Source organism: Spermophilus citellus (assembly GCF_964194105.1).
Source record: "Spermophilus citellus genome assembly, chromosome: 12".
Taxonomy (NCBI): Eukaryota; Metazoa; Chordata; class Mammalia; order Rodentia; family Sciuridae; genus Spermophilus; species Spermophilus citellus.
In genome coordinates, this window is record NC_138198.1 from 112,403,866 (window position 1) to 112,431,546 (window position 27,681).

A 27,681-nucleotide genomic window follows, 5' to 3' on the forward strand; every position below is an offset into this window, starting at 1 on the left:
AGGGGGCGCGAGAAACCAGTTTGCCACAGGCTCACTTTGGAGGCCTCCCAATTTTACCAGGTTTGACTGCTTGTTTTCACATCTGTGTGAAGAAATAGATGTGTCCAGAATAGAACACAGTTGGAAGCACTTAGCGGTTGCATTGCCATGGAACACTTCTACCTCTGAGTGGCTCCTTATGCCTGCCGAGTGCAGGGACTGGCTTGTGGTATCCTGGGAGATGTTGATGGAAGCCACAGAAGCACAGGCTCAGATGCACAGGGACATGTGAATGTATTTCCAAGATGGCCATGGACCCCAGACCGAGAAGCCCTGACTGGTGTCCTCTGAAGTCCATTCTAACTCTCAGATTCTATACTTCCATAAGTGTAGGCATTAAGAGTGCCTTAATACAATAGTATTTTCCTAATTTCTTGTTGCATTTAGTGTCAGAATAAAAAGAAATATTTGATGAATTAAAAGCTAGTTGGACTGGAGCTACTAATTTTGCTTTGCAAAGTGAAGGCACACCTGCCTATCAGATATGGTAGAGAGCATGGTTTTCGCCATAGGCAGGTTGGTTTGAAAAGGCTTTTGTGGTGTCAGTCAGTAACAAAGTCAGGACTTGCACATGAACCCAAACGTCCTGTTCCAGGGCATTGTGTGAGTCACTCAACTCCACCTATGAAATATTACTATGGATGTTTTCATGCCCCTCACAGAAATATTGTGATTACAAAGTAAGTGAATTTTAAGAAATAATCAGTTCCCCCTCATACAACAAAGCTCTACCAATGCTAGGATTTATGAAAATTCGTTTGAATGTTTGCCTCAGGAAAGCGTTTGCTGAGAGAACTGAAAAATTAGTTGGGCCAAAGGAAACACAGCTAATACTATGTGATTAGAGGGGCACATTTAACATGGTGTCTCATTAAATGTTCTTTGATAAATTCATTCAGGATTGCCTTGGTTATGACTTGTGACAAGGACCAAGAAATGGCTGGAAGGCCCTGCAGGCCAAAGTGACAGTAAGTGACGGATGAATTGTGAGAAAACACAAGGGGGAAGGGGTGAGGGGGGGGAGCTTCAGGGATTGATGTTTGATCTGGTCTTATTTAATATCTTTATTAATGATCCGGAAGAGGGGTAAATAGCCTGTTAATTAAATTTGCAAATGAGACTAAATTGGGAGATGTTGTAAACATGCTCAAGGACAGAGAAGTAGCATGAAGGCACCTTGAGACATTGGAAGGATGGCTTGAACAGAAAAAGCCAGAAGCAGGGCGTGTTCTAGACAGAAGTGGTGGGGAGGAAGCCTTGACAGCCTGTGCACGATGGATTCTCCCTGTTATGGTTTGGATGTGAGGTGTCCCCCAAAAGCTCAAGTGTGAGACAATACGATAAGGTTCAGAGGAGAAATGACTGGGTTATGAGGACCTGAACCCAATCAGTGAATTAATCCCCTGATAGGGATTCACTGAGTGGTGACTGAAGACAGATAGGGTGTGGCAGGAGGAGGTGGATCATTAAGGGCATGCCTTTGGGGTATATATTTGGTGAGCTTAGTCCTCTGCTCTGCTTCCTGGTCATTATGTGAGCTGCATCCCTCTGCCACACTTTTCATGCCTCACCTCAAGCCCTAAAGAATGGAGCCCGCTGTCTATGGACTGAGATCTCCACAACCATGAGCCTCTATATCAACTTTTCCTCCTCTACAGTTATTCTTTACAGGTCTTTTAGTTACAGCAGCAAAAAAGCTGACTAAAACACTCCAGTACCATCAGGTGACATTCCCATCTCCCTGCGTTGACGCCTGCTCACCAGCTCTGCCTGAGCACTCTGTTCTGCTCATTGGAGCTGGACAAGCCCTAAGTACAGGAAAGTGAATGCCTCTAGGACCAGCTCCCACCCAAAACTGAGCTGAAGAAAGTGGAAAGACACCTCCACTTCCTTTTGCCTCTCAATTTGGGCCATTCTGGATGTCTCCCAGAATTCCCCAACAAAGCTGAGCTCCAGCTGCCCACAGACATGATACTAGAGGACTCACCCTTCAATGCTTCCTTCTCTTCCCTGTCTCTTCCAACCCACATAAGAGTGGTGTATGTAATCACCCCCAAAAATCTATGATATGCCTCATTCTTTGTCTGAGTCTTCTTCTGAGTCAAGGCATTTATCAGCTGTTTCCATGTACCAAGCACTGAGCTGTGTAAGATCCGATCCTTGCCCTCAAAGAGCAGACTTGACCGGCTATCAAACAGTGGATATTAACATAGTGAATATATGTAATACCCTCGTGTCTGCTATAAGATGGAAGGGAATCTTGGGTTTTAAATATTCAGTGTACCTAAGGAAGTGCAGGACATTCTGCTCATCACTTGATCCATTGATTCTTCACAAGTTTTCTTGTTTCTAGTGGTCTTCTCCATGTTCACAGTCTGAGTGAGGATGGTGAAACTCTAACCCTCCACCTGTGATTTGGGATGAAGGAACTTCAAGTGCCCCCTACCACATGCCAAAATTCAATCTGCTTTATATTCACAATAAAAATTCTCCTTTCTTCAGCTGCTACTGAAATCAGACCACAATCCTCTAAGTAACCTGTGAGGATGTCCAACTACCTTAAAATTTCATTAAAATCCCTCATCAGGAATTAGGACTGTTGTGAAACTACCTTCTTTCTTCACTCATTGTTCTGTTTATCTGCCCTGAGCAGCCCACATTTTTCATCTTCTCCCTGTAATCAGGTTATTTGTTTCTATTCCAAATTTCTAACTCATGCCATTTATTCCCCTAAAAGGTCTTTCCAAGACTGCTTCTTCAAGTTATTTCTTGTTTCTTTGAGAATTGTTAAAGAAGTCTTTCTCTGGCCAGATACTGAGGTATACACCTATAATCCCAGCAACTTGGGAAACTGAGGTAGGAGGATCACAAGTTCAAGGTCAGCCTCAGCAACTTAGCAAGAAACTGTTTCAAATTAAAAAGGAAAATGGCTGAGAATGTAATTAAGTACCCTGGGTTCAATCCCCAGTATAAACAAATAAATAGTGTGGTAGTTTGATCCACAAAGTAATTGATAAGGTCCTGAAATAATCCACCAAAAATTTCTCATGTCTAGAGAATGCTTATATTGATAGTACAGATTGAAGAAGACAGTATCCTTCAACCCTCAACTAAAATACCTCTAACTCTGAGATGAAATCTAAAGTTCTTCTTAAGTGATTTCTCAGTATTTTTCATATCTCCCTTGCAATTCATATCACAATTGTTATAAGCAATTATATAGTGTATACCTTAATTTCTGATCCATCTAAAAGAATATATAAGATCAATGAGGGCAAGAACTGAATCTGTCTTATTCTTCATTATATCTCTAGAGCCTAACATGTGGATTGGAGAGAGAGGCCTAATAAACAAGTGAATTAATGTATTCAATGCTGGTTTCTAGTGGAATAAAAACTAATTTTTTTCATTATACTTTACAATTAGCAGATCTCTAATTACCTTATCAAGAAGACAATCTATAGAGTCATCAGTGAGGAAGCCAACCATGTTGAAATGCTAAGTTTAACTTTATCTCACCTGAAAGAGACTGAAATTCACATAACTTGCCCCAAGACCTGTAGCTTCTTTATGGATAGTCTACCCTCAAAAGGTCAAAGTCTCTAGAAAATATCAGGTAAGTATAATGACTAACTATTGTAGTGAACAATAAATATCACTTTTCCCCACATAAAGACATTGTCCACAGCCTTGTGCCTTGACTTGAAGAAGATTTTACTAGCAATATTATATCAGAGAGATGTTGTTTTATTAAAAACTAAGCAAAGCACTGGAACTTTGGTGCTATCAGGAAAATGTAAGAATTTGAAATTTTTTCTTAATTAATTTCATTTTAACAATCAAGATATATTTCATTCTAAATGCTAAGCCTCAGACTTGGTATGCAGCTATAACTGCATTTATAAAAATTGTAGTTACCCCTGTTGACCTGTTGGTATATAGGTTAACCAAAGATTCACCACACTTGGAGGTCTTCTCTAAACCTTCCCACTTTTCAAGATGAATCCCAGAACTTGACTCAGTGCCTATAGTAGACAAAGTCTTCTCAAATACCCAAGACACATCAGGATAGACATGTTCAAAAGAGTTGGAAGGTACAGACACAACCTCAGTCCCAGCCTGAGGTGGAGCCACTTTCACTCAGGTTTTTCAAGTGGAAAGAATCAATTGGTTCAAAAGAGGAGTTTTTACCCTTGTTTTGACCCACTAACCTTAGTTTCCTCCTCTTCATTATCATTCTTCAGAGTCCAGAGTATATTCTATGCTTTTATTGGGTGCAACAGGATGCCCTGGAGTTTTCTTACTTATTCACATCTCTCCCGCTGCTGTGAGGGCATCAGTGATGCCAGAAGACTTAAGGAAAGTATCAGAAATGGAATCATGACTGCTATGGACGGGAAAGGCACCTTTGGAAAGAGAGAGAGCGAGCTAGGGGAGGGGAAATATATATGCTAAGGTAGGCGGGTCCGAGTACCAATAGGAAGTCTAGAAATGCAGTTTCTCCTCCAATAGGGGGTCAATTTGGCTATTCATCTGCAAACTGTAGGAAGTTGATAAGAGGATGTAAACATCAAAAACTAAACTGGAACCTTCTAAAATCATAACAAAAACAGGACCACAATTAGGGACTAGGTGACTGACTATCCTTGAAAGGCAAGATTCTTTGTCAAGACAGCAGATGACAAAGGACCAATGCAAACAGTGAAATGTGCCATTTTCCAGCAACCCCTATGAACAGTTATTACCATGTTCATAGGTAAGGGCAGGTCCAAGATGAAGTCCAATTTTAATGATACTTGCTCAGACATCTATTATCCTTGACCTGAGCACAAATGTTTATGGACAGGTTATGTGAAAATATAACTTGGAGACTTCCAAACTTCTCACAGGCTATGTTGAGGTTTGAAGGCAACGGTGTAATGTCTCTCTTGAAGAAGAAACAAGGACTGATGTCTCTAGATTCTGGAACCTCTGGAAAATTAACAGCTCTCAGCTTTGTATTTTAAGGCATCAGTTTTGATGGCATAAGGCCAGAGTCAGAGTTCTATCTGAATCTAAGATTCACATCAGTCAAATTTGATTCAGTCAACTCTTCTGTCTTAATCAGAGTCACATCTGGGACTAAGACAATTCACTTCCCTTGTATAGGAGTATGACCAATAATAACATATGGTAGGTCCAGAAATCATTGGCCACCCTGGATTGCACAGGGATTCTTCCATCTACACACTGAATCTTTGTGTAGGGTCAGAAAGGGGTGATAACTTTCCCTACCCCACGTAAGGATCGTAGCCAACATTCATAACAAAAGACAGAGTAACAAAAGAAAAGCATAATAAATGTATTTAATCAAAGTTTTATGTGACACAGGAGACTTTAGTAATAAAAACCAAAAGCTACATGGAAAACTCTCTTTTTATAGTTAGGTTCCATGAAGTAGGGACAGTTATGTAGAAATATGGTTGGACAAAAAGTGTGGACTGGGTGGGGAAAGCCTGCCTGGTCAGAGTCTCCTTGGCCTCTCTGGGAAGCATTCCTTTCTCTTAGGGGTCAGAACCTTTTCTGCATTGAGTCTTTCACCTACATCAGTCAAGGTAAGTCAGAGAATTTCTTTATGGGATGCTCCTGTGCAGAAAGGTAGAGGAAGGTTAGAGAGATACTTGAAGTTTCACAGCTGACTTTAAGGAAAAGGAGTTTTCATTTCTATGTTCTGCATCTGGAAAGAGGATTTCTAGTTTCTTTGACTACCTTTAGGGATAGAGGAAAACAGAAGAAAGGACAACAAGAGAAGGTCAAAGAAAGGTTATAGACAGGTTATATGAACATGTAACTTGGAGACTTCTAAAATTCTCACAGGAAGGTCAAAGAAAGACTTTGTTTCTTCAGTTCAAAACACTTAGGTCAAGTTCAATACTTTAGGATATTGTTTGCTGAGTCCCAACATTTGTCTGCTACCATTATTTGCCTTGGGCTTCAAAATCCAGTATTTTCATCTCTAAGGTCTTATGCCTGAAAATCTTGTGACTTCCCTGAGGTGGTATGCTTTAGATAGGCCAGGACTGACCAGAAAGAGGCCTCACCCAGGACTAATTCAAACAAATAAACCTAGACACCAACTATGTTCCATAAAATAAGACCTCACTCATTAAATATTCAGTGACCTTGGTGGCAACTGCAAATACCAAGTAGAATAATTTCAGAGCTGGGGATCAAAACCTCTGGTAAGGCTTTCACAGGAACCCAGGGGACATTTGTAGAAGCATCCGAATACCTTTAATAGGGGTTAGATTAATGTGAAGGACTAAACCTGTTTCTAAAGATATAGGATGATACAGAACAGGAGTTCTCAAGGAGAGATCTCTGAACTAGTGGAAACAGAATCACCTGGGAACTCATTAGAAATAGGTGAGCCCGCTACCTCAAGCCAAATTAACAAGCAACTCTGTAAATGAGCCTAAAATTCTGTGTTCTCATGAGAACTACAACTGATTCTGATACCTGCTGGAGTACATAGGACTGAATCTACCTTCACAGATGCCATGATACCTTGAGCAAGGTAAATGCATCTCCTGCCCTCAGTTTCTTCATTCATGAAAGGGAGATGATAATAAGATCTTCACCAGAGGAATGTTGTGAGGATTAAACAAAACAAATGTTTGTAAGTTACCAAGTGCATCATCTCTAACACTATCTCCATGTAAATGTTGATGACTTTTCCTAACTTGCCTTTCCCCTAAGATTCACAGATTGCAGGTGAATGAAGCATTGATTCCCAGGACATCACTCTGACTCTAGCTGATGGTAGACTGTGTTTTGTCACATGAACTTTTCAAGTACTCAGCATAGCATTGTTGAAAGAAATCTTTGGCCATATTGAGTCCTTCTAGTTCAGACTAGAGTCTAACTTTCCACTGGCTTATTTATCATCAGAAAGAGATAGAGCTCACACATCCCCCATGAATAGGAGCATACCTGAAGATACAGACAAATCCCTAAAGGATGACCCCATTTCTTAGTCCTTCCAACCGTAACTCTTTTGACTTTCTCATCGTTATGTAACCTAACCACACGTCTCTGGCATCCTCTGCACTCACTTGAATGGCTAATTGGCTTGTTTCCTTGTATTTATTATGCTCAAAAGAAAAGCATCCTCTGCATGTCTCAATATCCCAGTGTCCCAACCACAGAATAAGGCACTTGACCCTCACCATTTGTCATGGCGCAAGCAACCAAATGTCACCTCAGTAAATATTAATGGAAATGAATTGACTAAAGAAACCAAAAGCCCACGGGACATATGGAATTACACTAGACTCTGTGAACAATAGGGTGATAATGGTAACAACCTACGTCTGAGGAGAAGTTTTCAGAGAACTGAAAACATTTTTTAATGAAGTGCCATGTCAGTGCTAAATTTATTAGTGGGTAATTGAATACAGCCTTAGCAAAACTCAGGCTGGGCCATACCACCTCTACCCACTGGGACACTATTCTTTCCATCACCACCAAATAAGCTTCTCCCAGCATTCTGTGTCAACAGGAAAACCCAACAGCTTCAGACATGAACTCTGGTGAGCCATATAGAGGTTATCTCAAAAACATTGCCACTAAAAATATATCTTTCCATAATACGAAAAGATAATCTACATTCCCAAGACTTTTTTTTCCTTAGAATAACAATAGTTTCAGCAGGAGTACAATATCGTACAGTGGAGTTCAAGCATCATTTTCAAATATATTTGAATCTCAATGCCAAGGGCATTGAATTCATTTCTATGCTTGATCCTGAAGACTGCTGTGGGAAACATAAATAAGTAGTTTAAAAGGTCCATAAGAATGCAAAACATGTAATTCCATTATGATGTGATATGAGAATGATAGAATATCAACATGATAATGAAGCAAAGGAGTAAGTTCCACCGTGCTGGGCTTAGAGAACACATCTAACCACATGAAATCTGGATAAAAACAGCACTGCTTATAGCAACTCCAGAGAATTAAAGGAATCACCCCTGCAATGCATTTTGTTTTCATGTATCTAACTGGTTAATTTGGACCATTTGTATTTGAAAACTGTAAAGAAGCAAACTTGGAATATTCCAGCTCGAATCTGTAACTGGATAACAGTTCTGGATACATCACCATCAGCCTTCCCAGAAAAAAAAAAAATGCCACGAAGACCCAGAAGATGAAACATCACAACAAGAAGAAAAGTGGGATGTGCAAACTCGGGCCAGAGTCCTTGAGAAAGTTCTACTAATTAAGACATAGATCAAAGCAGATTGGAAAACTTACTTTGTCACTCAGCAGTTCTGTGCCTGTTGAAAATACATACCCCTTGCCTACCAAGGTTCAGGAACACAACTTCTGCTCCAATCACAAAATTGGCAGCTGACTTTCCACTAGAGGAGTGCTTCGTTTTTAGGTTATCAATGTTTTGTCTCAGACCCTTGCCCCAGTCCATACCACTCTATGTATTTTCATCCAAAAACAGAAATGGTAATATTAGTAATGACAACAGCAGGTATTATTTAAAATTTACTACATGCTGGGCTAAGTGTTTTCCAAGCCTCCTCTGATTTAAACCTAGAAACACTCCATGTTAATAGTGCTGTTGCTATCTTCATTAGGAAAATGAAGTTACAAAGACATGAAATGATTTGACAGAATCACAAACCTTGTGGAAATAGAACTCAGATTATGAGGCTCTCAAGCAAGTAACTACTAGATCACACCATAGCCGTAATAAGCTATTTGTCAAGAAATACAGAGAAACTGAAGAGTAGCATTTACCATCATAAGAGATACTATTCTTCTAAATCATGTGCTGCAAAAGGGCAGGAAAAAGCAGAGAAATGAGAGCTCTGGTGACAGTTATGTGTTGGACATTTTCATTTTTGTACATTCCATCTTTTCAGAATGTCAGAGCCAGGAAATATGGAAAGAAATTTCCATCTCAGTCTTGAACAGTCACCTGTATATGAAATCTCACTAGACTTCTGAGAAAGAGACATAACCAGCACCAAAGAGTGAGACCAAGAGTAACCCAAGTATCCCTCCTAGATGATGACCCAACAAAAAGAAAAAGAAAATGTGAAGAATGTGTAAGTTGAGGGGCTGGGGTTGTGCCTGTTGAAAATATGTAGAGCACATGCTTAGCATGTGTGAGGCACTAGGTTCAAGTCTCAGCACCATACATAAATAAATGAATAAAACAAATGTCTATCAACATCTAAAAATTTTTTTTAAAAAATAGGTGAGTTGAATGGGAATGGGAAGGAACATGATTATGAAAAGTCAGAAGATGGAAAGACTTCTGAAAAAACATTTATTATGAAAACTAGAATCTGGAAAGATGGCCTGGGATTCTCATTTAAACAGAGAACCCTGTAACCTCCTTGAGGCAGAGGGAACCTCATTAAGAGGTAAGTAGGTGAAAAGTCAACAGGATAGTGATAGTGATATAAACATGCAATATATAAAACCTTATCCTGCGGATCCTATTTTTTTTTATGAGTTCATGTGTCTGCTATTATTTTTCACTGATTTTCTTGGAATGTGGTGAGATGTTTGACCAACATACATTTCTTTTCTTCTCTAGAGGAAGGTTTTCTTAATTATCACTTTGAATATTGTGTTTATATACTATGTTTATATATTATGTTTATATACTATATATCATGATATTGTCAGTTGGAAGATATTTCAGGAGAGTTAGAAAAGCAATAATGGTATATAAAACTACTACAGTAAAGGCAATATAAAGCATACTTGACATTGCAAGAAATTATTCAATAATATAAAGCCCAAAGTTCAGTAATTCTAGTATTCAAACAAAAATTAAAATGATGAGAGAAAATATAAAATATAAAAAATACATAATGGAGGTCAGACTTTAAAAATGGTCCTGTTGGGCTGGGGATGTGGCTCAAGCGGTAGCACGCTCGCCTGGCATGCGTGCGGCCCGGGTTCCATCCTCAGCACCACATACAAACAAGATGTTGTGTCCACCGAAAACTAAAAATAAATAAATAAATAAATATTTAAAAATTCTTTCTCTCTCTCCCTCTCTCTCTCTCTCTCACTCTCTCTTTAAAAAAAAAATGGTCCTGTTTTTGTTATTATTTTGGAAGGTGCCAGTTTAGTTTTTGATGTTTACATCCTCTTATCAATTTCCTACAACCTGTAAATGAAAAGACAAATTGACCTCCTATTGGAGGAGAAACTGCATTTCTAGACTTCCTATTGGTACTTGGATCCACCTACCTTAGCATATACATTTCCCGTCCCCTAGCTCTCTCTCTCTGTTTCCAAAGTTTGTCTTTCCCGTCCATAGCAGGCTTGATTCCATTTCTGATACTTTCCCTAAGTCTTCTGGCATCAATGATGCCCTCACAGCAGCGGGAGAGATGTGAATAGGTAAGAAACTCCAGTGCATCTTGTTGCACCCAATAAAAACATAGAATATAAAACACAATATTCAAAATGATAGTTAAGAAAACCTTCCTCTAGAGAAGAAAAGAAATATATGTTGATCAAACATCTCACCACACTCCAAGAAAATCCATGGGGAAAAAAAATAGCATGAACTCCTAAAAAAAAAAAAAAAAATAGGACCACCAGGATAAAGTTTTACAAACTACATGTTTATAAACAACAACAACAACAAATCAGTTTACACGCAGGATAAAATTCTGGCTGATGTTATAGTCTTTAATACTAAATGTTTAAAAAAGAATAATAATGAAACAATGAGTGCTGCATTTTGAAGAGGACAAAGTATAAAGCAAGAAAATTATACCCAGGGAAGTTATCTTTCCAAGTAATGAAATAGAAAGGATGTCTTTGAGAGGAAAGCATGATATATCGCTTATGTGCCCTTCCAGGGTGCTGGGGATCTGGAGATCATGCAAGCTAGGCCTACATCCCCAGTTCTGTGTGCCCTTCTTCCAAGATTACAATTAAAGTCAGAAACTCATAACAAAGAAGTCATGTCATAAAAGGACTACTAGACTGTCTAATGGGCTGTAGTTCAGAGAACCACCCCTGCACTAATGACCTAGAAGAATTGTTGGAGGCTATGGGAAATGTCTCTCCTTCACCATGGAAAGTCTTAAAATTTTTATAAGGATAGGTTGGGGATGTACCTCAGTGGCAGAGCCTCTGCTTAGCATGCAAAAGGCTGTGGGTTCCATATCCAGTTAGAAAAAAAAATTATAATGAATGTTTACTCTCAATTATTCAAAAAGATCATTGTGGAAAAGAAATCTCAGAAGTCCAAATAAATATATGTACCACTATGGAAAAAAAAATCCCTACCCACTTACATGTTAAAAGACTTGTGGAGAGATTTTGTGATCATGTTTAGTGGACATATCGTAAATAGAATATTTTTCCTTTTTTTACTCACCATATTTCCTTGAAGGAGTTCATATTATTTAATAAAAACTGAACTACTGCAAAGAGAAGAGAACATGTCCAGAATTCATCTCACTTCAGCTAAGGGATCAATATCTTTGGCTTCCCTCTGCGGGCATAGAGCTTTCCAAGTATCTATTTTGGAGAAGTAGGACACAGCTTCTGGCTGGTTACATTCTCTGCACACTGGCTGGTGTGCTAAGGGGGTGACTAGAAGTTCTCGATGGCCCCAGTTCAAAAATGCAATGACTCTTCTGGTTCAGGAAGCTTGGCCAAAGAAGCCAGCCAGTCCCCAAGGCCAGGCTTGCCCTGGGAGGTAAATCTCATCAGCCAGGGTACCGTTCAAATGCATGCTTCCCTGGATTTTATAAGTATTTTTGTTTTTTCTGATTACAAAGGTAGTCCATGCTTATCTCCAAAAATTTGGAGAACTCAAAATATAAAGGGGGAAATGGGAAATTTCCTACAATGGGGATTCCGAGTAATTTTTCATTTCTGAGACTGCTGGGAGGCAAGTCATTTAAAGGCAGGACACCGCCACATCCTAGTGGCTGCCACAGTTTCCATGGCTCCACTTTGGAAAGGAGACAGACCCACTTAAGCAAGCTGACATACGAGGACTTGAGGACTCCTCACCCGGGCTGTCCACACACTCCAAGTGCGAACACAATCAATAAGATAACACCCACGGGAGCGCTTGATAAACTCTCGAGGATTACACGCATGTTACTCGTAATTATTCTCAGGAGCAAATGGGTTGATATCTCGGTATTGTCATGATTACACAAAGGGGAGCTGCATTCCAAGGAACATTTTCTACATTTCCTGCCATGGGAGGCGGTGCTGCCATTTCGGCTTTTCTTTGTTTGACAGGCTGCTCTCTGGCATCTCATCTCCCACAAGGATCTGGCAGGGCCCGTGGTTGATCCTGGCAGACACATACATCATTTCAGGAATCCGCTGTTCTGTTCGCAGTGCCGCACGTTTATGGATGGCGTTCAGATCCGCTTTGACCCCAAATAAGAACACATCTTCAGATGCTTCCTGTTAACCATGGTTGATATTGCTGGACCCCCAGGAGGCTGCCGCAAGAGCCCCACATTGTCACAAGCAGACAATGTGCTGCTTCCTTATTGTCAGGAGCATCATTTGCCCAGTCGGTCTGTGAACGGCCGCGTTAGTGAAGCTTGAAAAAGAGCTGAAGAGGGAACATTGTAGGTTGTCAGGGTGGAAGTTGACAGGGCACCAGACGTTCTGACGGCTCCCTCTCCTCAGGCTCATGTCCCCTCAGACAAGGCTATTAGGCTGCTATCCCTTGTTCTCCAGGCTTTCCTAAAGGGCTCCCTCCTGTCGCTGCAGCCACTTGCCTGGCCATTCCTTCCTGGTCTCCCTTTTCATTCCTCCTGTGTCAAAGGGTCTCAGCTTCAGCTGCAGGAGAGCCATGCTCTTATCTGATGGTTTCCCAGTGTATCCACAGCTGAGAATGTTTGGAACTGATTAGATACTCACTAAATATTTTCAAATGAGTTAGTGAATGAATGAGTGAGTGAACGAATTGCTGATAAACCCTCTGTTTCCCCAATTCAATGTTTCCACATTTCATTCTCATGCCCAGAGCCTCCCATTGTTACTAGGATATTCCACTGAATAGGATTCATGGATCCACTTGTAACTCGAGTCCCAAGGATTCCCACCTCCCTTTACAGGGCTGCCTAAAATTCTGTGGCCCATAGATGACCTGTCTTGAGATCAATTCTTATCTGAGTGTTCACCTCCAGACTCCGATATTCTTTAAAATCCCTTATAAACGGGACGTGGTGGTACATACCTATAATCCCTGCTACTTGGGAGGCTGAGGCAGGAAGATCCCAAGTTTGAGGCTCAACCTGGACAGCTTAGCAAAACCCTGTTGCAAAATAGGAAATAAACAATTTTAAAATTGCTGGGGATATTGCACCCCTGGGTTCAATCCCTAGTACTTGAAGAAGAAAAAAAAACTTGTGATCCCAAGAATTATAGCATTTAGGCAGGCAGTGTTTGCCCAACCTTAATCAGGGGAAGCTGTACATCAATTCCAAACACTTTGACCTTCTGGGAAATCTCCCCAATATTTCTCCTGCATTAGAAAACCAAAATCTTTCTGCAGAATGGGATCATGTAAAATCACCAGTTTCAGAAGACCACTATCACTTGAGGGTAAACCAGGTTATTTTCTGAGCCTGGATTCCCCTTTGCTGAGGCTGGTGTAGTGATATCAGACAGATTACGTGAAGAAATGAACCAGAAAGGGTCTAGGATCACAGCTGCACCACAAGACTCATTGAAGAGGAGAGTCAAATTGATATCCTAACAACTCCCATGTCCCAGGCACATTTATGTTCTCATCCAGGGAACAGGAAGTAGAAAATCACAGTAGGGATACAGGCATGCAGGAGCTGCCCTGAGAGAGGAGCCGGGGGAGTGGTGGTGGAAAGCGGCCTGTAACGAAGATGAAAACCGGCCATGGAGCCCAGTGTGAGGCCTACAGCAAGAGAGACAGTGACTGGACATAACAACTCGTTTTCCACCCTCCGGAGCAGGCTCAGAGGCAGCTCAGGCCTCTGTACATAGAGAGCTTCCAGAGGGCCAGGTCTTGGGGAAGAATTTGAAGGAACCTCTGTAGCCTCCTTGAATTTAGTGCCAGGGGCACCTTGCTTGCCTCATCTTGGGCCCTGCCCTTTCCAGTGGGCACCAACCTCAAAGAATGATAAAAAAAAAAAAACACCTTCCTCCATGTCCTTTATGTCCTGGCTCATCATCAGCTCTAAAACCATCTCAACCCACACTGTGGGCATCCGTGTGCTACAGACCAAAACTCACAGTTAGGTGTGACTGGCAGAGTGCTGTTGCCATCTTTGTATTCAAAACACCAAAGCAATGCTGTTTTATACCAATTAATGTTTTACTACCTCTGTGCAGGGGGAGAATCTGTCCTGTATTTTCAGCCTTCCTGAGAGGGCTAAAAAGAAAGAAATACGCTAACCTAGCAATAAACCACCGATCTAATTACCTGGGAAATTCACACAAAAAAATGCACCTGGCTTGGGCGTTACACCTGAGTGTCTGCAATCAGCCAGATCACAACAGACTTTAAAACTAATGAATCAGGGCTATCAGCAAGAGAAGCAATCTCACCGAAGAGCACAGCTCTCAGCCAAAAAAAAAAACACTCAATATATTGAGGACCCAGTAACCACCAAGTTTGTCAATGGGAAAAGAAACAGAAAAATTTAATATCCTTTCCATTTCTTTCTTTATGGAGTTCTTTTTTTCTTCTTTGATAATTGAAACTTATCAAAAGGCCAAACTGTGATGAATTTGAATATCAGACATGCTTAAATTGGAAAGAATCTTCCACATTGTCAAGTGTATAGATTTTATTTTAAGAGTTTTGGAAACTGGGGCCCAGAAAAGGGTGTGTTCCTGCTCCAGCGGAAGGCTCAGGTGAGCCAAGACAGGAGCTCTGGAATCCCAGACCAGCAATCTTCCAGCACCCTGACAGGCCCCACCTGCTTCACACTCCTGCATTAGGAGGTTTAAGTCAATACATTTTTCTCTGCAGAAGTTCACTATAAATTGAAAACCAAATCATTTGCCATAAATAAAAGGCAACCTTAAACATAAGCAGAAAGAAAGTGAAACATGTTAAATTCTAAGTCAGAAGGCCTGAGAACACTTCTGCTTAAGCATTGATACTAAGCACCTACAATGTCGTTCGTAACAGCAGAAGCACTGAAAGACCACTAAAAAGACCTTTGTCTCTGTTTGTGACTCTGCCATTCGTGGCTGGGCTCGTGTACCACCCACCATGCAGTCACACTCTGGGAATCCCTGCGGTACCCCCTAATACCAGCCAGGAGGCTCTGCTCCTCCAAGTACCCAATAGAATCTCAGAAGAGGTGGCTTTGACAGTGGACTACGTGTCACTTTGGCAGTGCGTTTCAGTCAGCTTTTTAGCTGCTGTGACTAAAAGAGCCAACCAGAACTATCATGTAGGAGGAAACGTTTCAGGAAGCAGAAAGAAGGACTCCACTAGCCAAATACAAATATGTACCCAAAGCCTCTCCCCCAATGCCCCACCTCCTCCAGCCACACCCCACCTGCCTCCAGTCCCCACAGTTAATCCCATCAGGGATTAATTCTCTGATTCGTTAAGGATCTCATGACCTGATCATTTCCCCTCTGAACCTTCTCACATTGTCTCACACATGAACTTTGGGGGACACCTCATATACAAACAGTAACGCAGTGGCTACACGCTCTTCCCCATCACCTAGTATGGAAAATTGAGAACTGTCAGTGTGAATTGTTGAGAAGGATCTCTGAGGTCCAGGTTCTCATAAGGAAGCACTTAACCATAAATAACTAGTTTGTGCCAGGTGGGACATATACTCATCCAATCTTTCAGTAACCTTAGAAGACAAGGTTCATCAGCTCTATTTCACTTATGAATAAAGAGAGGCTCAGAGAGGCTAAGCAACCTATCTCAAGTCACAGGGCCACTTGCAGATTTCAACCTGGAACTTTTTTGACAACTCTGGGTACATGTTTAGATCATCTGGGAGCTTTTTCCAATGGCCAGTGTCAGAGCTTCACTCACATTGATTTCAATTTTGTCTGATACGGAGGCTATCATAGCATTTCCTTCTAAGCTTTCTGGGGGGTTGTATGCACCACCAGCTTTGAGGGACTCTTGCTGTATAATCTTCATGCTGGTTGTTATTACCTTGCCACTTTAGTTTTGTTTTTGTTTTTTAAATCTGGTTTACCTCTATTTCCTTTGTCACTTCCTAGTGATATTTCAATGAGCAGGGAAGCACAAATCTATACGAAATTAGATCCTGCCCACCCCAGGGGAGCCTCCAGCCTCCCCTGGGGAGAATGGGGAGCCCCAGGCCCAAGCCTCCTTCTGCTCTGATTTAGCAGGGACCTTAGACAAAGCCTTCCACCCTGATTCCTCATCTGCAACACGAAAGCACTTAGACTTAGGGATGTTTAAGCTCCCTTCCAGCTCCAAGTTCCTGTGATCAGCTTCCAAACACTGAGAGTTGGCTGCAAAGCCCTGTGGATGTACAGTCCCTCTGCTTTTCCAGTTGGTTTGCTTTCTTCTTCCCTCAGATCCATTTCTACTTAAGGAGCTCTGGCTTGAGTGTGCCCTGCCTGTCTTCCCTGGTCCTCTTGGCCTGCTTCTAAGTCCCTAGCTTGGTTTTTGCCATAGGAACTCTTTTTTCCCCCTCTCTCTACAAATTTGCTTCTACTTTTTTTTTTTAATTCAACTCCAGTTCCCTCCAAGTTACAAGAACTCTCAATATACCCAAGTGTCCCTCCTTGGATCTTAATTGGGCACAATAATTTTTCTTAAAGCTCCTCCCAAAGTGAGCATCAAGGCCCAGTGCATAGGGATGGGGGAAGACAATACAGGAAAAAGGAAAATTCAGTTCATTACAAGATGAATGTCATTTTCATGTTCACCCTAGAAGGGGAAGAGGAGCTAGCATTCAAGCTTCTGTATGTGCAGGTAAACACACACACACACACACACACACACACACACACACACACACACACATTTTTTTCCAAATACATTTCCAAATTTTAAAATACTTCCAATATCTGTGTTCTGAATCTATTTTCTCCTATAAAGTATTTAAGATAGAAGAGTCTTTCAGAACGTGGATCATCTCACTTCATGGAATTCTGGACTTATTTTGTTTGGGTATTTATATTTTGTTTCTTGGGACATTCAGTCCCCAAGCTACATTGCCATGGAACATTTCAGAGAAACTCAAAACACAGCTTAATACCTGCTCCTGATCTATGGTTCCACGGAGTCTACGTGTTTGGATGATGAGGAGTTCCAATGGTCTAAGCCAATGCAGGGGTTGGTGGGAGCCAACCCCTGGTCCAATGGGCTCCCGTCCCTTGGGGTCCACTTTGTCTCAGCTTGGACTCCCAAGACTTTTGCCACTGGCCCTGAATTTCCTCTAATTGCAACAGGCCTTGGAAAATTTGTAACATTAAATCTGAGGCTGATTATTCCACAATGACACTCAGAATTTTCTAGGGCATGACAGGCTTCATGAATCGTTTGAACAACACCATGTCCCACAGGAAGAAAGACAATTTCCAGGATGTGCCAGGACAGAGTATGGGGGGGCATCTGACAGTTTTTCTGAAGGAAACAATTCTGTTGATTGGAACAGTGTTTTGCAAATGCCTACTTCGTTTTCATAGGTCGCAGCTTTTTAAAATCTCCTAACATCCGTTTTACATTTATCCTTGTTGATGTTGCTTTTTTTAAGTGGAACTAATAATCAAGCCTTTTAGGGCAAGTTTATTGTTGAGGATACAACTGTTCCCCATCCAAGTCCACATAAGTACCTTCCCACTATTAGGTGGAGAGAAAAGTTTTCGGTGCCTTTCATTATTCCTCCTCTGTCATAAAGCCATTGGTGTGTTTTTGATTTCCCGGGAGAAAAGAGAGTGTGTTTATGGTTTTGACTTTATTTTTAGACTTCGCTCTTCAATTCTTCTTCTAACAGTGTATATTGTTATAGCAATCTCAAGTTCTAATTTATTTATTGTTAAAATGCTAATTATGCATTTGCCTTGTTTTTGTTGAAACTAGGTACAAAGTTAAACTCAGAATGTTTCCGAATAGCCCATTGAGCTCCAAATGCAAAACCAAGTCTTGCCAGGGAGCAGGACAGGAGCCTGGTCTGGATCTCTCTTGCAGGGAACCACTTGGGGAGGACGTCACTAGCCATTTCAACCAGCACCAGACTTCCTCTGGGGGCTGTTTTTAGCAACAAGGTGGAACCGCCAACCCCTAGGAACCACAGGGGGAGCATGAGGGCCTCAGTGATGGCCCACCTTCAGAGGACAACAGCAACCACCATTAGGGAAAAGACAGGAAGTAGTTGGCATTTTTTGACACTGGGTGTGATGAGAGAGGCTCTTGAAGACACCCTGACCACTGTGTCACTAGCTGACCACTACAGAAAGCCCACCATGAAAGCACAATGCCAGAGCAGAATGGAACTCACAGGACCACTCAGCCCTGATCCTTAGCTTACACTTGAGGAAACTGAAGCCCACAAATGGAAATTGACAGGCACAAACACATAGCAAGTTTGGCTGGATTAAAGCCCTGACCTCACGACTTTCAGGACAATTCTCTTTCCAAAAGTGAGCCCCAAAGCTTCATCTGCATGTGGCAGCAAAGAACCCTACATCCTTCCCAGCTAGCTATGAGATAATAAGAAAAACACTCAGCCCTTGTTAACCCCTTACCACACACCTTGTTCTGTGCAGAGTGCTTTACCCACATTGTGCTGAATTCTCATCAGAACCCTGTAAGGTAGGCACCATTGCAGATAACTGTGAAGCAGAGATCTAACTGGTCCAAGGTCCTATGACTGGGAGACAGCAGATCCAGGCTGACCTCTGGGGTCTTCTGTTCCCAGAACCCTTCGTCTAACCGACGACTTTGGTCTGTCTCCTCTGCTACTTTGCTCATCACTTTGATTCTGACATTTCCACAGTGTGGCCTCCCTGGCCACAGAACTCCAACAATGGGTCTTGGCAGTGAGCACATATCCCCAGATCTCAGAAAGGTGGGCCTCTCCCCAGTTCCAGGAAGTAAATAATGACTGATCTATCAACTCACAGTGATCCCATTCCCCTTACAGTGACTATCACAGGATAGATGTGTGATACTGTCTGGCCAATGAGCAGTAGCAGGATAATTCTCAAGGCTCCGTTTACTGTCTAAAAGACAGAGGTTTCAGGAGATATGATTTTTAACTTTTGTCCCTCAGTTTCTGCTTAGGACTGCTTGAGGAATCACCTCCAAGAGGTAATACCTGGAGCTCAAGCAGCCACATTGTAATGATAAGGTGACAACCACCAGAGTAGGAAAAAAATATACTGACATGGCTCTTATGGTTTGGATATAAAGTGTCCCCTACAGTTCCCATGTTAATGTAGGAACGTTCAGAGGTAAAATGGTTAGATTATGAAAGCTATAACCTAATTAGTGGATTAATCCATTTGGTCAATTAGTAATTTGAAAGGACTGAGTGGTAACTGTTGGTAGGTGGCGCTTGAATGGAGGAAGTAGGTCACTGGGGTCATGCCTCTAGAGTTCATGTTTTGTCCTTGGCACTTTGATCTCTCTTCTATGCTTCCTGTCTGTCATGAATTGAGCAGTCTTGTCAACTGTGCCCTTCCACCAGGATGTTCTGCCTCACCTTGGGCCCAGAACTGGGGAGTCACTGACCATGGACTGAACCACTGAAATCATTAGCCAAAATAAACTTTTACTCCAAGTTGTTTTTGTCAGTCCTTTTGGTCACAGTGACTGAAAGCTGACTAACACAAGGACTGTTGGAAAACTCACGACTCCTGGATGACTGAGGCATTGCTGAGCCATTGCACCAACCCAAAAGTGCCTATCTTCTAGTCGTCATTTTCCAAAGTCAAATATTTATTGATCAGTCCACCCTTAATCAGATTCTCTGTTCCTGAAAACCAGAAGCATTCCTGACTGATGTGAGGTTCAGAGATGCGTCAATTGAGAGCCATGTTCAGTCTCACCTTCGTAAAATGTGTACTAGCTGGAACCATGCCAGGGTTTCATGCTCAGCACCAATGATCGTGCATCTTGAAGTATTTTTCATACACTAATCTATAGTCATTTGGAGTATGAACTTTTTTATGAAGAAAAATAAGCCAGGCACAATGGCGCACACCTATAATCCCAGTGGCTCAGAAGGCTGAGGCAGGAGGATTGCAAGTCCAAGCCAGCCTCAGCAACTCAGCAAGACCCTCAGCAACTTAGCAAGACCCTGTCTCAAAATAAAATATCAAAAAAGGGCTGGGGATATTTCTCAGTGATTAAGCACCCTGGGTTCAATCCATGGAAGGAAGGAAGGGAGGGAGGGAGGAAGGAAGGAAGGAAGGAAGGAAGGAAGGAAGGAAGGAAGGAAGGAAGGGAGGGAGGGAGGGAAGGGAAGGGAAGGAAATCCTGATTCTTTGAGTATAAAATTCAGACATTGGAGCACATACCCCACATGTCAACTAAAAAAAACTAATCATTCTGGTTCTATGGTGGGTTGGTAAATTACAAGATGACTCGGTACTCAACAGCAAATTGGTTAGTATTCACAAAGACCTCAAGTTTCATCCTTCAAGCCCAACCTAAGCCACATACACCAGGTACACCTTTGTCTGCAGATCACCCAGAAAGAAAAAGGCATTGCCAGCTGATCTCTACAGAGGCACATCCATGCAATGCTTCTCTGCCCAAATCTGCAATTTTTTTTTCTTCTACCTCTTTATAAGCATATCTGAAAATTTACAAATTTTGAACACACCCAGAACTGCGAGGGCCCATTTTCTCTGCTCTCCTCAGGGGAGAGACAAGGGTCTGAGCAGAGCATCTAACTCAAATACTATAAGACAATTATATTGTACTTCTTCAGCTGGTTTCTCCTCCATGAGCACAGGCTAAAGAGAAAGTACATCATCCTTGTTATCTGGACTTCTTGTATTCATCAGTCTTTGGGGAGAAAAATAGACAAGAGATGAGACAACTTGTAGTCTAAAGCCCACTACAAAGAGACTCACCGAAAAGGCTGTTTCTGACTCATTTCTGCATCCTCAGTATCTAGAATGGTACCCAGGACAAAGAAGTTGCCCAATAAATGTGTGTGAATAAGCATATGAACAGAGTTTATTATTACTAGTGATCTTTTTTTATTTTCTTCATCAATACTTATAATATAAAGGTAGATTCAGCTTTTCAGCTTTCATTTGGGATAATTGTAGATGACAAAATATGGTCTCTAATAAAATCTGGTATTCTGGTCCAGTTTTTAAGGTCTGAGCTATGAAAATACCACCACACGTAGAACTATGTTGAAATGACATCTTATTTTCACCATATTTCTTAAAAGACCTGGAATGAAAACTTAAATCGGGGCTCTCAACCTTGTTAGGGAGGGAATTAGTAGGTGTCTTTTGAATGCAGTCTGGAGTGAGAACATCACATTGAAGACGCACCCACAGCGCTGGGATGTCTTTAAACAGCCCTTAGACAAAAGCACCTGATGTTTCCATCAGGCATTGTATTTGTCAGAGTGGATGATTGGGGTAGCACTGACAGAAATTTTATCACATTTAACATTTGTTCATTTCACACTTCGGGCTTTCTCTCGATGGCAGAATTTGTTTCATTGGCATTTGTCATATCTCGGCTATCTTCTTTCACCACTTTGTGGATGGTGGCTTTTTTAGGCGACTTTTTCTGAGCTCAGGTTTTTCTTTTTCTTTCTTTCTTTCTTTTTTTTTTCTTTTCCTAGGATGCCAATCCAAGCTGGTATTTCAAAATGCCAACACCGTTGGCCCTGCTGGAAACCGATTAAACAATTTCTATGCCTAACAGCTCTTTTCAAGTTGCTGAGTTTTTGATTTTCATTTCTTAAGGCTAAATTTTCACACACACAAAAATTGCCCACTCTTTGCATGCAAATGAAGCAGTTTAGAAATGGAAATTCAAGCACAGTGAGCCCTGCATTAATTTACAAATCCATGGCATATTTAAAATATTTTTTTCAAATTGCTTCACACGTTTTGGGTGTGTGACACATCGCCATTTAACTTAGTCAAAGTTATTTTGCTGATAAACTTTAGATAACTCCAGAGAAGGAATCTCTGTGAGAACTCTGGTTTTTGTTCCATTATTTTCTTTTCATCAAAATAAAATGCAATCAACTTGGGTGGGCTAGAGCTCTCCAAAGGCAGGACTTCCTGGCCCAGGTGAGAAGCTTGACTGAAAGGAAGAAGAAAGTGAAATTGGTGTCCCTGTGAACCCATGTGTGGTCCCTTCTGGTTCTTGTAGGGAAAGAACCCAACACGCTTTCTCACCTCCAAAGATGAAGGTAAGTGGCATCTTCAGCAAAGGATGCCCTTGCTTTCTGCCGGGTGCCTGCAAAGAAACAGGTCTGAACTGTGGTTCTCTGTAGTCACACCAATAGTAAAGTTGCTGTAGCCTGAGCCGCCCTGGTCCACCAGAGTCTCATGATGGTGCAGAGATGGGTGCTGTAAGTCAAGAACCAAATTTCTCTTGAGCTATCTTCGGCCCTCTAAGAGCCAGTGACCTTAACTTTTGTGTCTGTGTTAACATTCTGGTGACTGATAGGTAAACTTTTCAGAATGTACCATTAAGCTTAGCACATCACCAACCCCAAAGCTAAGATGCTATAAGGTCCATGCAAAACCCATAGAAGAGATTCCTGCCTTGCTGCATCAGGCCTTCCTGATGCTGGCACCAACAGATTGAGTAAAGGCATTGATTTATGAATTTCTCTTGTTCTGTGTTCATTTAACCTCTTCCACTGTGGAACATGTCATTCAGGGTAACTTGAATCTGTGTTCCCAGGGCACAGTCACTCTTCTGTGGCTCAAAATAAACTATTTCCTTAAAGCAGCATTGTTATTTTATGTCAACAAAGGAAAGGACACTGCCTTATCCTTTCACTTTCTTAGACTGTGTGTACGCCAGTTCATTTGGAACTGACATTCTTGAGGATTTTTTTCCTTTTTTTTAAGGAAATCTTCCATTTATCAATCATCCTGGTCATGGTCAACTCTGGTTCCACTCAGGCTTGAAAACAATAATGTGCCCCACCAGATAGAAGACTATTTTAAAATCATCATAAATAAGACTGTGGTGTTGGAGCAGGAGTAGACCAATGGTCCATGGAGCAGAATTCTCCCTGAGAAGACCCACACGTATATAAATAACCTGACGTTGCAACAAGCAGAAAAGGGAAAGACACTTTAGGAATGAGGATGATGGGTTAGCAAGAAGCAAAAGCAAGGAAGGAAGAAATAAAGGGGGAGAAGAGGAGAGAAGAAGAAGGGAGGAAGGGAAAGAAGGAGATAAGATAAGTGTCCAATATGTACACTCCGAAAAATGAGAAATTATACCCCATCTATATATATCAAAGTATATAAGTGCATTCTACTGCCATAGATAACTAATTAAAACAAATAAAAATTTTTAAAAAAAGAAGTAAAAGAAGGGAGAAAAAGGGAAGGAGGGAGGAAGGAGGAAGTGAAAGAAAGAGAATAAAGGTAAGGAAGGACAGACAGAAAGGTAGAAAGGAGGGATGGAAAGGTGGGTGGAAAGGAAGAAACAGTGGATCCCCCACACCACTCCTTAAAATCAACTCCAGATAGATCAACGGCATTTGGGAAACATTATAATTTTTAGAAAAACATTTTTGTTGCCACAGGATAACAAAGGTTAGGAAAGTTACAAGAAGAAACTATTAAAAAAAATAGAAAGAGTTTCAACCATATTAATGTCCCTGTATCAAAATATCCAGAAAGAGAGTCCAAAGACAACATTCAAACTGAGAGAAGGTCTACACACTACCTACAACTAACAGAGGGATGGTGGCCATAAGACAGAGAAGCTCCTACAAATCAGTAAGAAAAGGACGATCCGTGTGGGTGAAAAAATTCCATGGGTAAAAATATAAAGAGGCATTTTACAGATGAGCAAGACAAATGCACACTGAACGTGTGGGGAAATGTTCATTCATCCTCGGGAAAATGCATAATGAGGCCACAGTGAGACACTATTCACTCCCACAAGGTGGGCAAAATTTTTGAAATCTGACAACATCAAGCCTCAGGAAGATGTGAAGTGAGGAGATGGTGATGAGCACGCCCATACACTGCTGCTGGGAGCTGAGACCATTCCTCCCACTTTGGAATAGCATTGAGCATTACCTCGTAAAACTGAACCCAGGCACACCCACAATCACGCCAGATATATTCCCAGCTGTATTCTCTCTCACTCTCCCTTTCTTTCTCTTACATATTTGCAAGAGAAGTTCACGCACATATTTACCAAGCAGTATATATAAGAAAATTCACAGCAGCATTGTCCTTCAGAGCAAAACAAGTCAACATCCATAAACTGGAGGATGCATGAATGAATTATGTATTGTGTAATGGAACACAGTGTCCACGCCTGGACATGGTGCAATTCAAAATGTATAATGTTGAGCAATAAAAAAAGCAAGTTTTAGAAAAATATATGCAGTATAATTAATTTTTACCTAACATTCTAAAACTGGTTAAACCAAGTAGTTTGTTTAGGAATATTTGTCTTAAGAAAAGCAAAGGGGCCTGTAATCCCAGCGTCTCTGGAGGCTGAGGCAGGAGGATCGCAAGTTCAAAGCCAGCCTCAGCAAAAGTGAGGTGCTAAGCAACTCAGTAAGACCCTGTCTCTAAATAAAATACAAAATAGGTCTGGGGATGTGTCTCAGTGGCCAAGTGCCCCTAAATTCAATCCCTGGTTATCCCACCCCACTCCATCCCCCAAAAAGAAAAGAAAAGAGGTGATCAGGATAGTGATCACTTCTGGAGAGAAAAAGAGAGGATTACAATTTGGAAATGTCATGCATAAGACTTCAAAATATCAGTACTGTTCCTCTTCTTACTTGGTTCTTTATTCTTAACATATACATAGATGTTAGAAATACTATTTTTAGCTATTATATATCTAACATTTTGTTTAAGTTTTAAAACCAATTTTGATATGTCAGAGCCAAGTCAAGGGTACAAGTACACCGCACACCAGCCCCACACCACACTATTCCAGTTTGCTAAACTGCTCTCCAGAGGCCATGTGAACTTCCTCCCGAGCATTCTTTGTGAGGTTCAACAACCAACCTGCTGGTCCCACAGCATTTAGGATATAGGTCAAGCTCAGGCACACCTGTGCTCCTCCCTGATGCTTCTATTCTCCATATTGCTTTCTTCCATGTCCAGACAAAGGAAGAACAAATCCTTTGAGGGTTTATTGGCTTGATTCAGTCACCCCATAAACTACTGTAGCAGGTGATTTTGAAAAATATCTCCCACAGAAAATCTTGCCCTGAAGTCCCATTAAATAAATGTTTTAAAAGCAAGCACTAATAGGGTTTTGTCGGGGAAGCAACTTTACCTCCTATGTATGCTTAGTCTCTGCTTGTTAGACCCCAAACTTCCTTATGAGGTTCCAAGAAAATGATGGATGTGTATTGCCTCAAATCGTAAATACACTTGCTGGAGCTTTTTCAAATTCTCTGGGATTGGGATTCATGTGCCATCCATGGCATGACATAGTTTCATGACACTTTTCTTTCTTTCTTAGCAGAAACACAAAATACAAGTTATCTTAAAGTCGATAACTTATTGAATTCTCAGAAACACCAAGTTTCTATAAGGATACTCATCAACCAAAGGAGGGAAACAAAGTAAAATTCCCAGAACATGACGAGATCAGACACTCCCTAGAAATGACTGCAGCAATCCATCCCTTCTGACCACTCTTGTGGGCGGGAAAGCAGAGGGTCCAGGAGGAAGAAAAAACGATTCTCTTTGAACCAAAATGCTGATACATGTTTACTTCAATTTTTTTGTGTATCCATTTCAAAACACCAACACACAGAAGTGCATGAAAGGCCAACTCTCAAGGACTATCTGTCAAACCCTGCCTTCAGGTCATTCCAAGTGAGGCTCAAAATGTTGAGCTGAAATAGACATACAAGTGGTGACAGGTGTAGCAACAAAGCTTAGTCACATTATCAGGAACCACAGACAATGCCAGCAACAGGCATGAGAACAAAGTTCACTATGGCCACTCCTGAAGTCTGAGGTCAGAGTATTTTTTAATGCAGACAGAAGGAAAGAAAAAGTGCATGTTTCTCCACCTTTTCTTTAAAAGCCAAGAGAACTTTAGATTTATTTTTCCTCCTATGGGTTATCTCTGCACCCCTCCATGTGATGGGTGATTGCAAAACTTGAACGGAAAAGGCTCCAATGCTCTTCAGCCCCTGACCTTGCATTTATTCAAACCAAGAGATCCATTCCACAAACACCAGGACCAGACCCAGCACCCAGGCGCTCAGTGGTGGAACACAAATCCCACTGAGGCACATTTGACTAAGCTTTAACTCAAAAACCAATGAGCCAAGGGACATTTTTGCCATCCACAGTGCTGAGAAGGTAGAAGCAGCTCTTTATCAAAATCACTGCTTAGTCTTTCATGGAAGATGGCAGCGGGAAGTGAGTAAGCTGCTCCGTGCTCGTTGCGGCGTCTTAAAGGACGAAGTAAAGATCATTAAAGGAGATCTGTCGACAAAGACTCAGCACCGTGTCAAGAAAGGGGCCTAGGTGGAGTGAATCCGCCACGACTCCAGCCAAGGTGGAGTGAGTCCATCACGACTTCAGCACGAGCAGTAAGGCTGCAGCCCCTGAGCTGCCCGGCTCCCTCGGCCCCTTCTCCTTCTCCTCTCCGCCTTTCCGTTTTGCTTCTCCCCCACCGTCTCTCCTCCCACGCTCACTCCCTAAATCTAGATCTCAATTTCTTTCCCCCACCCCGCCCGCTCTCCCGCGTGTCCAGTACCCGGCCCACGCAGGCCCCGAGGCGCTGCCTCCCCTCCCCTCCCCCAGCCCGTACCCCCTCCCCGGGGGTCCCAAAGGCCACAGCTGGGCCGCCGCCGCCGCCGCTGCCGCCGCTTCCCACGGAGCACCATAGAGCAGACTCTTCACCACGTGAGTGAGCTGCCGAGTTAAATGGAACAGCTGATGAGATGAGTGACAATTTAAAATCTAAGTGATCCAACATGGCGGCGGACGCGGAGAGATCAAGTCTCTAACCCCTTCAGCTGCGCGAGCATAGGGAGAAGTAAACTGTCAAAATACTGTTCGCTCAGGACCACTAGGCACTGTTGAGCTGAAGGGGATCCCGGGTGAACAGTCTGCCCCTCTCAGAACACACCGAGCCCGGATTGGGCTGCATTCTAGTTCTGGTTCGCCTGCTTCTCGTGACTCCGCACTAATGATCCCGCTGAAATAACTAGTCGGCCCACCTGAACTCACAGAGGTAAAAGCCAACTGAGCACGATAGTCAGACCCAGGGTATCCCTCTGCTGACAACAGAGGTCCCTTGCACCAGCCACCAGGGGAGTTGCCACCTGAGGGCAAACAAATTCGCTGGGGGTCCTCAGCCCCAAGCCCTACAAACTTAGGGTCTGAGGGAGGCAAACAGAAAGGGTGTGCCCAGGCATCCATGGAAACAGGGCTCCCAGGAGCAGCAGACCCTGCGTGTAGCCAGTATTG

At 42.0% G+C, this 27,681-nt stretch overlaps 1 long non-coding RNA gene across 1 annotated transcript in view; it reads right to left on the reverse strand.

Annotated features, from left to right (window-relative positions):
• Window positions 1-11,351: 11,351 nt before the first annotated feature.
• The window catches only part of LOC308631872, a 56,168-nt gene continuing 39,838 nt past the window's right edge, over window positions 11,352-27,681 (reverse strand). Inside the window, exons 4-5 of the long non-coding RNA XR_014018362.1 lie at window positions 13,286-13,363; window positions 11,352-12,655 (exon numbers count right to left, since the gene is read on the reverse strand). This is a non-coding gene — a long non-coding RNA (uncharacterized lncRNA). The remainder of the gene's footprint in view (window positions 12,656-13,285; window positions 13,364-27,681) is intronic.